The sequence below is a fragment of the Lutra lutra genome, chromosome 1, assembly GCF_902655055.1.
Source record: "Lutra lutra chromosome 1, mLutLut1.2, whole genome shotgun sequence".
In the NCBI taxonomy this organism is placed as follows: Eukaryota; Metazoa; Chordata; class Mammalia; order Carnivora; family Mustelidae; genus Lutra; species Lutra lutra.
Window position 1 is genome coordinate 62,790,103 of NC_062278.1, and position 14,174 is coordinate 62,804,276.

Sequence of the window (14,174 nt, forward strand, 5' to 3'; positions counted from 1 at the left end):
GATACTAATTTAAACAACTTCTGTGTGAGCTCCATGTAATTGTTCCTTTCAGCCATAGCACTCATGGTGTGGCCTGCTTCTAGATGTCATGCCCTAATTGGAGAGAGAGAAACAAAAAAGGGATGGGTGTGCATGGGAGAGGGGTCTATCTGGCTAGAGAGCACACAAATGCTACTTTAACCTCTGGCCTCAGAAAAGCCTGGATATCCTTCTCACTCTTTTTTTTGGGCGGGGGGGATATCCTTCTCTTGAATAAAAACCTCTTTCAGAAATTCTGCTCAGGTATACTCTGGGAAGGTGAACATGCTATTTCCAGCAGCCCTGGCTGTGCGCTTTGTATTACAGGGTTAGTTCAGCCCCCACGTCGCCTGTCTCTGCAGGGCTGTCATTGTGTGATTCATAACTCAATATTAACCACAGACAAGGGAGGAATGGATAAGGGAATTTTCTTTCATGTGACATAAAGTAACTAAGATCAGGTCTTGTTCTATAGAAGCATTAATTATTCTTGTCAGTCTAACCAAGAACAAATTTTACTTCAACCAAGGATCATGGTATTTCATTGGCATCCCATGAGTATGTGATGAAGGTTTTGCTATTTATCCATGAGTATAATAAATGTAGAGTCTGTTGTGATTTATGTTTTTCCCCCTTTCTGTTGAAACTAGTATGGTATCTAGTAATAGTAAGTACACAATTCTGGAATGTGAGATAAGAGGAAGGTTATTACTGACAAGACTAGATTACCAGTGTGCAAGTTTTTTTTTTTTTTTTGAGACTTCTCAGTTCATTGATTTACTCTTTTTTCTTCTCTTTACTTTTCCCTTTATTGATTATAGAAACTAATTGAATATTAGGATTAGAAAGAGCCTGAGAGATCATCTAACCTACTATAAGGAAAAATTGTGAAAGAGTAAAATTTGGTGGGTACCCTCATTAGTTCTTAATATTTGATAGGGATACTTTACAACTTTGCCAAGATAAAGGTTAATTTATAAAAGATTGCTAGTAAAGCAAAAAATTCCTGTCTATAGAAATGCATCTGATAGGGGTGCCTGGGTGTCTCAGAGGATTAAAGCCTCTGCCTTTGGCTCAGGTCATTATCCCAGGGTTCTGGGATCCAGCCCCACATAGGGCTCTCTGCTCAGTGGGGAGCCTGCTTCTCCCCACCCACTCCCCCCCCCACCTGCCTCTCTGCCTACTTGTGACCTTTGTCTGTCAAATAAATAAATAAAATATTAAAAAAAAAAGAAATGCATCTGATAGAGTACAATTGATTACCACCCTATGGCTACAGATCAGTTGTACTTGTTTTGCATTTATAGGTTCAGCATTCCTTATCTGACTATGGTTGTGTGGCCTTTGAGTTCTCTTTTGAACTAGTTGTTTTATCTTACTGGCTCCCTCATTAAAATCTGGGACACGGGTTCATTTTGTATTTGTATGAGTAACATGACTTTACCTTCTAAAAAATGATGCTTTAACACTGTAGATAACAACACAAACAAAACATGAATTATACAAATATTTTGTCATAGTTGGCCTCAAATCCATGTCTCCTGACTCCGACTCTAGGAACTAGAATTGACTCATGGATTCTTCCCTTGCCAACATTCTACACTTCCTCAAATTTTCTTGGTCCTTCAATAACCTATCGTGTCTCTGTAATACGATTAATTGATAGCTTCAGTATCTACTTAGTACATAGCATGTTTCCCCCCAATCACATGTGTAGCAATTACTTGGCAATAGTTGGTGAGGGTGACTGTGGTGCATGTTCTCAGGGGTTCTTGAGGTCCTGTCTGCCATATTCTCCACACTTCTGCCCCAGACTACTCAAAATGCATCTCTCTCTTTTTTTTTTAAGATTTTATTTATTTATCAGAGAGAGAGAGGGAGAGAGAGCGAGCACAGGCAGACAGAATGGCAGGCAGAGGCAGAGGGAGAAGCAGGCTCCCTGCCAAGCAAGGAGCCCGATGTGGGACTCGATCCCAGGATGCTGGGATCATGACCTGAGCCGAAGGCAGCCGCCTAACCAACTGAGCCACCCAGGCGTCCCATCAAAATGCATCTCTTTATCTGACACTCACTAACACTTTGGTGAGTACCAATGAACGTCATTTACTTGGCCAGAAGGTACTGACCCTAAATAAAATACAAATACACCTGGAAGGAGTAAATACAGTACTTCATACATATTAGTTCATTGAATTCTTTACAGTTTGAACTCTAGATGATGGAAGGTTGTTAAAGGAGAAGACTGGCTTAAAGGATGTGGGCATTTGATATTTGAGGAGAGGCTTGTTTTTCACACAATGATCTCTTGATGTCTGTTATATAGTTTTGGTATTGAAAAGAACTCTACTACACTCATGTCTCTTGATCCCTTAATCATTGTGCCTCTACTTTATGTATATTTCTCCTTTCACACAGACTAAACTTAATGGTGAGAGTTTTCCTAAGACTGAAAGTGATGGCTGTTGGAATCTCTCAGCTTTATATCTGGGAATTTCAATTTAGTTTGCAAAGTCATATTTTTCTACAAGTTCTCAAGGGTTATAATTTTTAGAACGTTCTCTCTTTTATCCCATTCAGCAGTAACACTTTCTTATACTCATCTGTTTAAGTTTGGTGCCCAGTCCTCCCCATAAGCTTTTGTGATGAGTCTAGAAATAATGTATTATCATTTCCCTAGATCCCAGATTTCTATTAGTCATTGAAACAAGTATCTATCGGGTTATTTAAATTCAACTATAATCATCTCTAGTCATACATAGACAGATATTGATGAAGCTTCACATATTATGGTATTGTACAGTACACTTTGGAGGTACTTAATTTTTGTACACTTTCTGAATATGCTTATACTCTAGTGAATTACTTTGTTTCCCAGGGGCATCCTTAAATTTCTTAATTGACTTCCTTCATTCTCTTCCTTTCTTCCTTCCCTTTTCTTTACCTTCTTTTTTCTTCCCTCTCTCCCTCCTTCCTCCCTTCATTAAGTGTTTACCAAGTTCCTAATGTGCAGCATTTTGCTAGACACCATGAAATATGTTGTAATATCTAAAGTAAACATTTTTATGTCAAAGACTTAGAGATTACAGACTTTAGGTACACAATGCCCAGTTTTGCCAGGAGATGGTTTTTGTTTTTTGGAGGGAAATGTGGAGAACATTGTTTGAAATGTCCGCCATTTAGAAAATTTAAATAGAAAGTCCATCTTACATTGATCGTGGACAAAATGTAACCTTTCAACGTGGTTAATGACCACTGGTTTTGGTATTTTTTTTTAAAAATAGTAATGGCTATGAAAGTGATAATAATATTCATTTGGAGAAAGCACCTCTGATGTTGATGAGATGTTCTCCAGAGCAGAACTTAAATTGGCCAAATATCAGGTATATAGAACTTTTCCTTTGTCATTGTAGAAAAATTCACCAGCACTACAAGTTAACTTTTGCAAAGTCTTCCTTGTATTTCACGTTTCAGTGAAATTCCTTGTATTTCCTTGTATTTCACGTTTCAGTGAAATTCCCCTTTATTGAACTGTTTCATGTAGTAAGATATAAGAATGGGTCCTACTGGATGTGGAGAAATTGGAACCCTCATATGTTGCTGATGGGAATGTAAAATAGTACATTTGGAAAACCATTTAGGCCCTTCCTGAAAATGTTAAACATAGATTTACCATATGACTCAACAATTTCACTCCTAAGTCTATACCCAAAAGAAATGAAAACGTATGTTCACACAAAACTGGTACACAGATGTTCATAGCAATATTATTTATAGTAGCGAAAAGTGGATATAACCCAAATATCCATCAATTGATGAATGGACAAATAAAATGGAGTATGTCCATACAGTGGACTCTTGTTTGAAAATAAATAGGAATGTATTCTTGATACATGCTAAAATATGAATAAACCTTGAAAATACTATGCTCATTGAAAGAAGCCAGTTACAAATGACTACATATTGTATGATTCCATTTATATGAGCTGTCCAGAAAAGGCAAACCCATAGAAAGAGGAAATAGATCAGTGGTTACCTGTGGCTCTGGGTGGAAGGAAATGAAGTAACTGCTAATGGATAAGTTTATTTTTGAGGTGATGAAAATGTTCTGGAATTAGATCATGATGATGGCTGCACAATTCTGTGAATATACAAAGAAAACACAAAATTGTGTACTTTAAATGCTGAATTTTCTAGTCTATGAATTATATCTCAACAATATTGTTTAAAAAAAAAACCTTTCTGGAGTGGCTGGGTGACTCAGTTGTTTAAGCATCTGACTCTTGGTTTTGGTTCAGGTCACAATCTCAGGGTCACGGGATTGAGCCCCTCGTCTGGACTGCCCTCAGCGCACAGTCTACTTGTTCCCCCCCCCAACTTCCTCCCTCACTCATACTCTCTCTCTCTCTCTAAAATAAATAAATAAATAAAACTTTTAAAAATTTTTAAAAAAGCTTTCAGACTTTCAGGGAAGATGGTGGGTTGGGAGAAGGCTAAACTTACCTCTTCCTGTGGATACAACTAGATAACACCCATGTCAGTGTAAATAACCCAGAAAGTGACATGAAGACTGACAGAATAGACTTTCTGCCACTAAATGTAGAGAAAAGGCCACATTGAAGAATGTAGGAAGGGCAGAGATGTGGTATGGAGCTAAATGGACCCAGAGGACTGTCCACTGGAGGGAAGGATGTTGTGATTATGAAGAGAAGAAAGAAACAGACACCCCAGGCACTTCAGGTTGAGGGAAGATGAACCTCCTTCCCGCTCCAACATTTGGCTTTGAAAACCAAAGGGGCCAAATATTGTGAGTTCTCACATTCAGTCAGGCTTAACACCTGGAACTTTAAAAATCAGTGGGTTCAGCTCTGGGAGAGCTGGGAGGGTGGAGTCCCTGCCCTTAATGAGACATCACAACAAAGAACCCCACTGAGAAACAGCATAGAGGCAGCAATTTGAAAAAACACCCGGGGTATACAGGAGGGAGATTTGCTTACTAATCTCAGAGCATGTGCTGGAGGGACAGAAATCATTGGGGGACTTTTCCAGGAATAGAAGAACTGGCAGGTTCTCTTTCCCTCTCCCCTGCCCAGCCTACATGCATGGACACCTGCAGAAACTAGCACAGCAACAACACTGTCCACTGACTTTCTAACACCGTGCATGTCACCCTCTTTTCTCCTGCAGACCTGTCCCCTCTGATATGCACTTGGCTGGGACATCCAAAACAGTGCCAGAAGCCTGGCAATGTGCAAGCTGCCCCAATAGGGGCCAGCGGGACTCCAGGTGAGAGGAGAAAACAAGCACACACATCCATCCAATTGAGTGCTAGCAGTGGGCTGGTTCTGAAACAAACAAAAAATTCTCATGATACAATATAGGGAAAGCACCTGGCACTTTGGTGCTACTGCATCTATGGCAAACTCCTGGTCTGACTCAGCTCAACCCAATGTGGCCCCAGACATGCCCACTAACAATACAGGGACTAAATCCTGCCCACAGCGGGCAAAAGAGCCAGGCAGAAGATGACTATGCTGAAGACAAAAGTGGCTCAACCACAATAGTAGGGCACACATACATACATAGGAGACATCCCTGAAGTGCCAGGTTTTAGTGAATGGAACATTGTACTACAGGGCACTACAGGACCTCTTCTTCATGACAATTACTTTTAAGACCATTCAAGGAAACATAGCTGACTTTCCTAACAAAGAAACAACACAGAGAATCACATAAAATGAGGAGACTGTATCCCAAATGAAACAACAGGACAAAATCACAGCAAAAGAGCTAGATGAAACAGAAAATAATATGCCTGATAGAGAATTTTTTTTTTTTTTTTGATAGAGAATTTAAAGTGTGGTCATAATACTCACTGGACTTGAGAAAAAAGTGGAGGACCTCAGTGAGACCCTTAACAAAGAGACAGAAAACATTAAAAAGAACCAATCAGAATGATGAACTCAATAACTGAAATTAAAAATACACTAGATGGGGGCGCCTGGGTGGCTCAGTGGGTTAAAGCCTCTGCCTTCAGCTTGGGTCATGATCCCAGGGTCCTGGGATCGAGCCCCGCATTGGGCTCTCTGCTCAGCAGGGAGCCTGCTTCCTCCTCTCTCTCTCTGCCTGCCTCTCTGCCTACTTGTGATCTCTGTCTGTCAAATAAATAAATAAAATATTAAAAAAAATACACTAGATGGAATAAACAGTAGACTAGAGAAAGAATAGCAACAGATCAGTGATCTGGTGGACAGAGTATTGGAAAACAATCAAGCTGAACAGGAGAAAAAATAAAAAGTAATAAAAAAAAATGAAGAGAGACTTAGGGAACTTAGTGACACCGTCAAGTGTAATAATATCCATGTTATAGGAATCCCAGAAAGATAAGAGATAAAATGGGACAAAAAACTTATTTGAAGAAATAATAGCTGAAAAATTCCTGAATTTGGGGTAGGAAACCAAAATCTAGATCCTGGAGGCATAGAGAGCCCCCAACTAACACAAGGAGGTCCACATCAAGACACACAGAAATAAAATGGCAAAAATAGTGGTGATGTGATAATTTCAAAAGCAGCAAGAGTAAAGAAAACAGTTACATACAAGGGAAACCATGAGGCTATCAGCTGATTTTTCAGCAGAAACTTTACAGACCAAAGAGAATGGCATGCTATATTCAAAGTGCTGAAAGGAAAAAAAAAAACTTCAGCTAAAAATACTCTGTCCAGAAAAGCTATCATTCAGAATAGAAGAAAAGAGAGTTTTTCAGGAAAACAAAAGTTAAAGGAATTCATGACCATTAAACCACCCTACAAGAAATGTTAAAGAAGACTTTTTGAGTGGAAAGATAGACTGTAAAGAGGAATAAGAAAAGTAGAAAGCACAAAAGTAGTAAAATTAAGTATATCTATAAAAATCAGTGAAGGGATCACAAAGTAAAGGATGTAAATTATGACACTTATATCTAAAACATGGAGGGGAAAGGAGTAAGGAATAGCTTCAAATTTAAGCAACCATCAACTTATTATAGACTATAATGTGTGCATAAGATGTTATGTGCATAAGATGTGCAGATGTAGTGGTAACCACAAATCAAAAATGAGTAATAGATATATGAAAAATAAAGAGAAAGGAATCCAAGTATATCACTAAAGAAAGCAAGCAAACTGTGAGAAAAGAGAGCAAGAGAAGAAAGGAACAGAGAAGAGCTACAAAAATAACCATAAAACAGGTGACAACATGGCAATAAGTACATACCTATCAATAATTACTTTGAATATAAATGGACAAAATGTTCCAATCAAAAGGCACAGGGTGACAGAATGAATAAAAAACAGAAGGACCCATCGATATTCTGACTACTAGAGATTCATTTCAGACCTAAAGACACATGCAGATTAAAAGCAAAGAGATAGAAGAGCATTTATCATGCAAATGGTAATGAAAGGAAAACCGGGTAGCAATAATTATATTAGACAAGGTAGACTTTAAAATAAAGACTAACAAGAGACAAAGAATGACACTATATTGTCAGAAAGGGAAAAAGAACAAGGAGATATAACAATTGTAAATATTTATGAACCCAACATGGGAGCACCCAAATACATGAAGCAGCTAATAACAAACATAAAGGAAGTAATCAGTAGTAATATAGTAATGGTAAGGGACTTTGACATCCCACTTACATCAATGGATAGATCATCCAAACAGAAAATCAACAAGGAGAGTAGCTTTGAATTACATTTTGGACCAGATGGATCTAACAGATATTTAGAAAATTCCATCCTAAAACAGCAAACCCACATTCTTTTCAAGTGCATATGTAACACTGTCCATAGTAGATCACATATTAGGCCACAGAACAAATTTCAACAGATTTAAGAAGACTGAAGTCATATCACGCTTTTTTTCTGGCCACAATGCTATGAAACCAGAAATCAAGCACAAGGAAAAAATCTAAGAAAATCAAAAATACAAAAAACAAAACCCTTACATTTATTACAGCATTATTTACACTTTACAATGGAAGCAACCCAAGTGTTCATCACTAGATGCATGGGTAAAGAAGATGTGGTATATATATATATATATATATATACACACACACACACACACACACACACACACACACACACATACAGTAGAGTATTACTCAGCCATAAAAAATAAATGAAATCTCGCCATTTGTAAAAACATGGATGGATCTAGAGGGTATAATGCTAAGTGAAATAAGCCATCTAGAGAAAGACAAATACTATATGTATGTATACACACACACACACACACACACACACACACATATATATATATATATATATATATATATGGAAACCAAAAAAATAGTCATCTGACTGGCTAGAAATTTGAATTTGAGGTCCTAAGGATATATATAGGTGGTTATTTTGAAAAACTTTGAAGACTTTGGAAGATTCAGTAAGGATTGTGGACTTAACATCAGGAGTTTCCTTTTCTTGCTATCACTTATCAGTTACTAGCTGTGATTCCTGGCTTTTGTTTTCATTTTTCAAGAAATGACTGTAATGATGTCCCACAGTTGTGTGTGTGTGTGTGTGTGTGTGTGTGTGTGTGTTGGAGAGTGAGAGAGAATGATCCTGATCCATAGTGGTTATGTTATTATTTCATTACTTAGGATTGAATTTAGTAATTTTTTTAGAGAATTATCAGTTTAAAATCAGACAACAGAGTTCTAATTAAGTAGTAATAAGTCGGTCAATAGTAATCAATAATAAAACTATCCCTTGGAGATGGAGAGAATTTAGGGACTTGGTGAAGAAGAAAGATGTAAAACAAAACAAAAAAAAGGCAAGAAGGAGAGTTTCACAGGGATAGAGAATAAGGAAGAGAACAACACTAGTGCTTCCAAAGATTCTGACTGTTAAAAACTGAGGACATTTAATAAAATTGCTAATTAGTTTGAAGCTTAAAAAGCACAGCTTTTGAAGCATTCATGGTTTTGAAACTTCACTGTTTTTCAAACATGAGTGAAGAGCTCTCTTCAAAAATGTAGTAGCTGTTGCAACTCCCCTTTAGAAAGAACGATAGACACAAGTGGGGTTATCAAGTTTTCTACATCAGAAACCTGAATAATTTTCCATTTTAAAATATGAACTTTTGTATATTCGCATTATATCTCTGAAATTTTAAAAAGTCATTAGGACATTAGAGACTCACTCACTCTCTCTCTGAAAAGTGGCTATCAAATCAAGTGTGCTGTTCAGTGGCATTAGAGGATTAAGGAAATTGGTAAATGTAGTGTTAAATTCTGTCTACAGAATGGAAGTTTTCCATGATAGAGGCAAACTTCTATCTATTTGTCGTCCATTTCTGTGTTGTTAGACAAAGAAAGGTACTTGGAAATAAGGACCATCACAAGTCAGGCAGCTAAAATTGTGTATTATTTGTGGCAACACACTGGGATGTATTTAGTGTCCGTTCACATTCTGCACCATAAAGAATTGTATGAGCTAATATGGTATGTAGCTATTTGAATGTAAATTAATTGCAATTAAATAAAATTAAACTTTTAGTTCCTTAGTCACATCAGCCACATATGACTAGTGGCTGCTATAGTGGACAGTATAGACATAGAACATTTATATTTTCTTAGGCTTTGTTGGGCAGTACTTATAAACAAAGCCACCAAAAAGATACTAATTTTTGCTGATGGGCTGATTTGATATTTGGGTTGATTAGTTGAGGTTACTAATAAGGCAGAGTTTTTTTTTTTTTTTAAATTTTTTTATTTTTTTCAGCATAACAGTATTCATTATTTTTGCAACACACCCAGTGCTCCATGCAATCCGTGCCCTCTACAATACCCACCACCTGGTGCCCCCAACCTCCCACCCCCCACCCCTTCAAAATTCTCAGATCGTTTTTCAGAGTCCAAAGTCTCTCATGGTTCACCTCCCCTTCCAGTTTCCCTCAACTCCCTTCTCCTCTCCATCTCCCCTTGTCCTCCATGCTATTTGTTATGCTCCACAAATAAGTGAAACCATATGATAATTGACTCTCTCTGCTTGACTTATTTCACTCAGCATAATCTCTTCCAGTCCTGTCCATGTTGCTACAAAACTTGGGGATTCATCCTTTCTTTCTTTTTTTTTTTTTTTTTTACAGCTTTATAAACATATATTTTTATCCCCAGGGGTACAGGTCTGCGAATCGCCAGGTTTACACACTTCACAACACTCACCATAGCACATACCCTCCCCAATATCCATAACCCCACCCCCCTCTCCCAACCCCCTCCCCCCATCAACCCTCAGTTTGTTTTGTGAGATTAAGAGTCACTTATGGTTTGTCTCCCTCCCAATCCCATCTTGTTTCATTTACTCTTCTCCTACCCCCTCGACCCCCCATGTTGCATCTCCTCTCCCTCATATCAGGGAGATCATATGATAGTTGTCTTTCTCCGATTGACTTATTTCGCTAAGCATGATACCCTCTAGTTCCATCCACGTCGTCGCAAATGGCAAGATTTCATTTCTTTTGATGGCTGCATAGTATTCCATTGTGTATATATACCACATCTTCTTTATCCATTCGTCTGTAGATGGACATCTAGGTTCTTTCCATAGTTTGGCTATTGTAGACATTGCTGCTATAAACATTCGGGTGCACGTGCCCCTTCGGATCACTACGTTTGTATCTTTAGGGTAAATACCCAGCAGTGCAATTGCTGGGTCATAGGGTAGTTCTATTTTCAACATTTTGAGGAACCTCCATGCTGTTTTCCAGAGTGGTTGCACCAGCTTGCATTCCCACCAACAGTGTAGGAGGGTTCCCCTTTCTCCGCATCCTCGCCAGCATCTGTCATTTCCTGACTTGTTCATTTTAGCCATTCTGACTGGTGTGAGGTGATATCTCATGGTGGTTTTGATTTGTATTTCCCTGATGCCGAGTGATATGGAGCACTTTTTCATGTGTCTGTTGGCCATCTGGATGTCTTCTTTGCAGAAATGTCTGTTCATGTCCTCTGCCCATTTCTTGATTGGATTCTTTGTTCTTTGGGTGTTGAGTTTGCTAAGTTCTTTATAGATTTTGGACACTAGCCCTTTATCTGATATGTCATTTGCAAATATCTTCTCCCATTCTGTCAGTTGTCTTTTGGTTTTGTTCACTGTTTCCTTTGCTGTGCAAAAGCTTTTGATCTTGATAAAATCCCAATAGTTCATTTTTGCCCTTGCTTCCCTTGCCTTTGGTGATGTTCCTAGGAAGATGTTGCTGCGGCTGACGTCGAAGAGGTTGCTGCCTGTGTTCTCCTCGAGGATTTTGATGGATTCCTTTCTCACATTGAGATCCTTCATCCATTTTGAGTCTATTTTCGTGTGTGGTGTAAGGAAATGATCCAATTTCATTTTTCTGCATGTGGCTGTCCAATTTTCCCAACACCATTTATTGAAGAGGCTGTCTTTGTTCCATTGGACATTCTTTCCTGCTTTGTCGAAGATGAGTTGACCATAGAGTTGAGGGTCCATTTCTGGGCTCTCTGTTCTGTTCCATTGATCTATGTGTCTGTTTTTGTGCCAGTACCATGCTGTCTTGATGATGACAGCTTTGTAATAGAGCTTGAAGTCCGGAATTGTGATGCCACCTACTTTGGCTTTCTTTTTCAATATTCCTTTGGCTATTCGAGGTCTTTTCTGGTTCCATATAAATTTTAGGATTATTTGTTCCATTTCTTTGAAAAAAATGGATGGTACTTTGATAGGAATTGCATTAAATGTGTAGATTGCTTTAGGTAGCATAGACATTTTCACAATATTTATTCTTCCAATCCAGGAGCATGGAACATTTTTCCATTTCTTTGTGTCTTCCTCAATTTCTTTCATGAGTACTTTATAGTTTTCTGAGTATAGATTCTTAGTCTCTTTGGTTAGGTTTATTCCTAGGTATCTTATAGTTTTGGGTGCAATTGTAAATGGGATGGACTCCTTAATTTCTCTTTCTTCTGTCTTGTTGTTGGTGTAGAGAAATGCAACTGATTTCTGTGCATTGATTTTATATCCTGACACTTTACTGAATTCCTGTACAAGTTCTAGCAGTTTTGGAGTGGAGTCTTTTGGGTTTTCCACATAGAGTATCATATCATCTGCGAAGAGTGATAGTTTGACTTCTTCTTTGCCGATTTGGATGCCTTTAATTTCCTTTTGTTGTCTGATTGCTGAGGCTAGGACTTCTAGTACTATGTTGAATAGCAGTGGTGATAACGGACATCCCTGCCGTGTTCCTGACCTTAGCGGAAAAGCTTTCAGTTTTTCTCCATTGAGAATGATATTTGCGGTGGGTTTTTCATAGATGGCTTTGATAATATTGAGGTATGTGCCATCTATCCCTACACTTTGAAGAGTTTTGATCAGGAAGGGATGCTGTACTTTGTCAAATGCTTTTTCAGCATCTATGGAGAGTATCATATGGTTCTTGTTCTTTCTTTTATTAATGTGTTGTATCACATTGATTGATTTGCGGATGTTGAACCAACCTTGCAGCCCTGGAATAAATCCCACTTGGTCGTGGTGAATAATCCTTTTAATGTACTGTTGAATCCTATTGGCTAGTATTTTGGCGAGAATTTTTGCATCTGTGTTCATCAAGGATATTGGTCTGTAGTTCTCTTTTTTGTTGGGATCCTTGTCTGGTTTTGGGATCAAGGTGATGCTGGCCTCATAAAATGAGTTTGGAAGTTTTCCTTCTATTGCTATTTTTTGGAGCAGTTTCAGGAGAATAGGAATTAGTTCTTCTTTAAATGTTTGGTAGAATTCCCCCAGGAAGCCGTCTGGCCCTGGGCTTTTGTTTGTTTGGAGATTTTTGATGACTGTTTCAATCTCCTTACTGGTTATGGGTCTGTTCAGGCTTTCTATTTCTTCCTGGTTCAGTTGTGGTAGTTTATATGTCTCTAGGAATGCATCCATTTCTTCCAGATTGTCAAATTTGTTGGCGTAGAGTTGCTCATAGTATGTTCTTATAATTGTCTGTATTTCTTTGGTGTTCGTTGTGATCTCTCCTCTTTCATTCATGATTTTATTTATTTGGGTCCTCTCTCTTTTCTTTTTGATAAGTCTGGCCAGGGGTTTATCAATCTTATTAATTCTTTCAAAGAACCAGCTCCTAGTTTCGTTGATTTGTTCTATTGTTTTTTTGGTTTCTATTTCATTGATTTCTGCTCTGATCTTTATGATTTCTCTTCTCCTGCTGGGTTTAGGGTTTCTTTCTTGTTCTTTCTCCAGCTCCTTTAGGTGTAGGGTTAGGTTGTGTACCTGAGACCTTTCTTGTTTCTTGAGAAAGGCTTGTACTGCTATATATTTTCCTCTCAGGACTGCCTTTGTTGTGTCCCACAGATTCTGAACTGTTGTGTTTTCATTATCATTTGTTTCCATAAATTTTTTCAATTCTTCTTTGATTTCCTGGTTGACCCATTCATTCTTTAGAAGGATGCTGTTTAGTCTCCATGTATTTGGGTTCTTTCCAAATTTCCTCTTGTTATTGAGTTCTAGCTTTAGAGCATTGTGGTCTGAAAATATGCAGGGAATGATCCCAATCTTTTGATACCGGTTGAGACTTGATTTAGGACCAAGAATGTGATCTATTCTGGAGAATGTTCCATGTGCACTAGAGAAGAATGTGTATTCTGTTGCTTTGGGATGAAATGTTCTGAATATATCTGTGATGTCCATCTGGTCCAGTGTGTCATTTAAGGCCTTGATTTCCTTGTTGATCTTTTGCTTGGATGATCTGTCCATTTCAGTGAGGGGAGTGTTAAAATCCCCTACTATTATTGTATTCTTGTCGATGTGTTTCTTTGATTTTGTTATTAATTGGTTTATATAGTTGGCTGCTCCCACGTTAGGGGCATAGATATTTAAAATTGTTAGATCTTCTTGTTGGACAGTTCCTTTGAGTATGATATAGTGTCCTTCCTCATCTCTTATTATAATCTTTGGCTTAAAATCTAATTGATCTGATATAAGGATTGCCACTCCTGCTTTCTTCTGATGTCCATTAGCATGGTAAATTCTTTTCCACCCCCTCACTTTAAACCTGGAGGTGTCTTCGGGTGTAAGATGAGTTTCTTGTAGGCAACATATAGATGGGTTTTGTTTTTTTATCCATTCTGATACCCTGTGTCTTTTGATTGGGGC

At 38.1% G+C, this 14,174-nt stretch overlaps 1 long non-coding RNA gene across 1 annotated transcript in view; it reads left to right on the forward strand.

Moving 5' to 3' along the window:
- Positions 1-5,200: 5,200 nt before the first annotated feature.
- Positions 5,201-14,174, forward strand: part of LOC125078660 (uncharacterized) — a 171,085-nt gene continuing 162,111 nt past the window's right edge. The window contains exon 1 of the long non-coding RNA XR_007120957.1: positions 5,201-5,301. This is a non-coding gene — a long non-coding RNA (uncharacterized LOC125078660). The remainder of the gene's footprint in view (positions 5,302-14,174) is intronic.